We start from the raw sequence: 4905 nt of genomic DNA, 5'->3' as shown, positions 1-4905 counted from the left end.
GGCCCTGGAACCTCAGGCATACCGTGCCTGCCACCAAAACTGGGTGTGGTAGCACACACCTGTAATCCCACCGCTGGGGAGGCTTGAAAACAGGAGGATCACTGGTAGTCCCAGCTGCATAGTGAGACCCTGTACCAAATAAATATTTTAAAAAAGAAGCAGTTTTTTGTTAAAGCACAACAGCAATCATTTTGTTCCTTAAATTATCTGGAAATTCCTTGGGATTATTTTACTTTTCTTGGAGACATTATCCAAATGACACCATCTTAATCATTATTCACCTAAAGAAACTTCTGGGTAGCTTTTGGAAATGTTCTTAAATCTTTTCACTTCTATTTAGTTTTAGAAGTTTTTTTTATATATTTGTTTAAACATGATCTCTCAGAAATGATTTAATGCGGCTAACAAAGATGCATTAAAAACAGCACAGACATATAAAATTGGAGGAGGCCGGGGAGATAGCTCAGTAGAATAAGCGCTTGCCTAGCAAGTGCAAGGCCCTGAGTTCAATCCCCAGTACTGAAAAAAAAAAAAAAAAGAAATGTAGGTAAAAATTTAAAACAGGGTAGGAAGAAGAATAAAAAGAAAAATGAATAATATAATTTTCTTTTTTATGTATTTGGTACAGGGTCTTGGACTTGTAGTGATTCTCCTGTTTTCAGCTTCCCCAGCACTGGAAGTACGGTTGTATACCACCAAACCCTGTCTCAGTGGCCAGCTCAGCATGCCTGGGGGTGGGGGTGGCATGGCATGTGGTACTAGGGATTGAACCCTGGTTCCTCCACTTGCGTAAGCAGGCACTCAGTCTGTCGAGCTATCTCACCAGCCTATAATTTTCTATAAAATTAATGTGGCTTACAGATCAGGCTAGGGTCGCATGACAGTTCGAGTGAAAAAATAAGATAAATATCACATTTCAGAATGTTCATGAGAGAAAATAAAACCAACTGGTTAAGAGAATCACAACTATTTTTTGGTGTAAAGACAAGCATTCCCTTAGGGCTGTGGTGGTGAACCTATGACACGTGTGCGCGACAGAAGTTTTGAAAGATTTGACATCACTGCCCTAGGGAATCCTATCCTATTGACAGTAGACAAAGCAATGCATCTAACCACAAGCATGAAGAGGAGGTTTAAAAAACATTTCCAGGTAGCAAGTGATTCTAATTATATATTTTATCTTTTCTTCAAACTTGGAAAGAATTTACCTAAAATTGCACAAAAATGAAGTTTTCATATTCCTTCATGCTTGACTCAACCTACTTTGGTGGCTGAGGGCGTATGTCAGTGGAAAAGTCCTTGCCTGGTGTGCTTGAGGCGTGGAAGTCTATGTTTCCAGCAACAGAAAACTTTATCTAGGGGAGGTAGTCAAGTGTGGGATGACAGAAACCAAGGATCCTCTTGAAGGACTGACCTGGTATGAGGCTCAGAGGTCACACAGTATAAGGAGGGTATATGCACATGAGATGAGAATGGGGGTACGCCCTAGCCTGGGGCATTGGAATTTCATCCAAGTGAAAAGTCCCTCTCATCTGTTTATTTTATATACTAACAGAGCACCAGAGACTGAACTCACAGCCTTAGTACTGAGCTATATCTCCAGACCTTTTGAAAATGTTTACTTTGAGATGGTCTTGCGGAATCACCAAATTGCCCAGGCTAGGCTCAGATTTGATCCTCCTGTCTCTGGTTCCCAGGGCACTGAGATAACAGGCACAATCTGTTTAGTGTAAAGACCACTATAGGAACTAGATAATGGCACATACATATAATCTCAACATTTTGGGAGACAGAGGCAGGAAGAAGGCATTTTTGGGAAATTTAACAATGTAGTAAGACCCTGTTTCAACATAAAATTAAAGAAAAATAAAAAGGGTTGGGATGCAGCTTAGTATATAGGCCCTGGATTCAATCTTAGTACCAAAAAGAAAAAAGAAAAAAAAAACTCTGAATAATTGAAAGCTTCATGTGGCAACTGCTAATCCAGCGTATATTCTTTCCTTTTCTGTAAGAAACTCATTTTTTAAAAAGAAATAATGTGCCTAGTAAAAATACTGTACTCTGTAATCACCTCCAAACTCTCTTGAAGCTAGAAGAGCCACATGACCCAGCTCTGGCAAATGAGACATAAGTGGAAGTCTACTAATCAAGGCTTCTGGGGAAGTAATTGCTTCCTTGATGAAAAGGGTCAGATTTAGCTGGCCTTTTGTCACTCACCTGCTCCATTTTTCTCAGAGCTAGCTTACCAACTTAAAAAAAATTACTGCATGTTTAGAATGGCAGAGCAGGAAGACAGAAGGATTTTAGGTCATTACAGACACTGCAGCTGCTGAATTACCTACCTCAAGACTTTGAATTACATAGCAACCAGCATGTCATTTTTTAAGGATAGTTTTGACATCCTGCAAAAAGTTCTCTGTGTCCTCCTGGCCTACACACAGTGTTCAGTTCCTAGATACTGAATGAGGTACTAATTTAGTAGCGTTAGTGTTGTTAGATTACCATCAAACAAATTCATATTTGTATTCATTCAGTTTTCACCTCAGGAAGTATTTGGCTGCTTGGGGCTAACATGGATTGGGCCCAGAAATTTTAGTATTTATCCACAGAAAACAAGAAACAAGAAAAAACATTTCAGTGTTTATATGACCAGGAAAAACACTGGGCTCAATATTTTTACTTTGCTTCCTCGAATGCTCAAAATAACTGCAAAATAGGCACAATTCATTTCACAGGTGAGGAAAACAAAGGCAGTGCCTAGCTGGCCAGAGATCTTCACAGATGGTATATAGCAGAATGTAAATCAAACTCAGGTCTGATGTTTCTTAAATCCATACTTGTTCTTTGCAACTCTAACATCACTCATTTGAGTAATCAGGGGTCAGTGGCTTCTAGAGGATATAGAACTTGGGCCACTCCTAAAAAATGGGCAGAATTTGAAGCTTTGGTTGGGGAGTGGGAAAAGGGATTCCAGATATGGATGGGAACATAAGCAAAGGCCAATTTTCATTACTGACAGTGCTCTATTCAATAGTCAGGAGACCAAATGTTTAAAACAGAGAACTGAGTTCTTTAAACAAAAATCTGTTCTGCTGACTTAGCTCAGAGTGATGGTTATTGTAGAGTATAATTTTTTTTGGGGGGGGACTAGTACGTGACATGCACCTTAATTCTTTGGGTTTTTATTTGGCTTGGTGCTGGGTATTGAAGCCACAGCATCCATGTACTCTGCATGCCCTCTACCACTGAGCTACACTGCAATCTGTTGTTCAGTTTTTGATGTTTTTGTTAAGAAAGTGCTCCTCAAAATGAAGGTGCTCATCATTTGGGTTACTCAGAAAGCCAACAGTAGCTAGAGAAATACTTAAGAATTTCACAATAGAAGATTTCACAAGATGATAAGACTACTGACAAAAATGACCCAAAAGACTGTGCTCTTAACTACTGTGATCTTTTACCCTGCAGTGTGTGGGATACATAGGAGCAGTGACATAGCTAGAGTTTGTGTTACTCTGGGTAGTCCTTCAATTTGCTGCCCCCAACATATCTGATTGTAATAAATTATTATTTTTTTAATTAATTTATTTATTTGTGTGTGTGTGTGTGTGTGTGTATGTGTGTGTGGCCAGCTCAGCCCACCAGGAGGCAGGGCTGGCTGGCATGTGGTGCTGGGGGATTGAACCGCGGTCCCTCTGCTTTGTTAGGCTTGTTTTAAGTAGGTGCTTTAGACCACTGAGCCATCTCACCAGCCCCTGTAATAAATTATTACAATATAGTTTTCCTTTTGGCCAATAATGCCACTCACGAATGTGCCCTGGAAGCCAGACCTCCCCAGCCATGCTTTTGCATGGTAGGAAGCAAGGAGAAGAGATCACAAGAAGAGAGCACAATTAGGAAGCTGACAGAGTCACTATGTGGTCAGTGGTACACATTAGGGTGATGAGGGAGGTTATGAAAAGGAGAAAATGTTTCTACATAAAAGCTGCTTGTCAGGGAAGAAAAAGAACAGTCTCAGATGACCCCCAAATGTCAGCAACATAACTGAGATAATTGCATGTCACTGATGAAAATAGAGATGCTGGGATCCAGAGGCTATCTGGGAAGGAGGAAGGTAATATGTTTTGTTGAGTATATAGTGAGACCAGGAGAACAGTTATTTACTCAGGTGAATATATTTGGTAGAAAGTTAAGATTGAGGAATGGCCCTTAGATGAATGGCTGTACTTAGTAATGATGGTGAAGATGTTAGAAAGGTTTGTATACCTCAGGGAAAGGACACAGGAGTGGCAACTGCCCTTTGTGCCTTTGACTTCCCCTCTGACATTTTACTTTAGTTCCCACTTGTTCCTACTTAGGTGTACTTTTCATAATATAGGAAGACTATCAGATTCACAATAGTAACATGATATTTATTTATTTATTTTTTGGTGGAACCAGGGATTGAACTTAGGCCCTTGTGCTTGCCAGGGAAGCGCTTATTCCACTGAGCCATCTCCCTGGCCCCAGAATAGTAACATGATAGACTTTGCTAAAACACTTGAAAATCTTTAAAAGAACACATATGCCAAGAAGACACTCCATAGATCATGAGGTCAACTCTAGAACTACTTCTGGATACACTGATTCTGCTGCTCTTCAGGGGCTCCATAGCTGTCAGAAACCCTAGACTGTGGATTTAATCTACAGTCTCAATGATTTTCTCCTTAGCTAGACTTTTCCTTAGATAGACTCTACATTGTCTTAGAAGTATGGGCACAGGTTCAAAATTACCCTTACTTTCCAATATCCTCACATCTTCCCATCTTTCCTCTAATTGCTTGTATGGTCCTAAACTGGAATTATGGCACTAGATGAGTAAACAACTTTACACAATAGTCTCCTTACTCTTTTTTTTTTTTTTTTTTT

This window comes from Octodon degus, unplaced genomic scaffold, assembly GCF_000260255.1.
Source record: "Octodon degus isolate 3935 unplaced genomic scaffold, OctDeg1.0 scaffold00055, whole genome shotgun sequence".
In the NCBI taxonomy this organism is placed as follows: Eukaryota; Metazoa; Chordata; class Mammalia; order Rodentia; family Octodontidae; genus Octodon; species Octodon degus.
The sequence above is the reverse complement of the archived record's forward strand: the minus strand, read 5'-3'. Positions refer to the sequence as shown.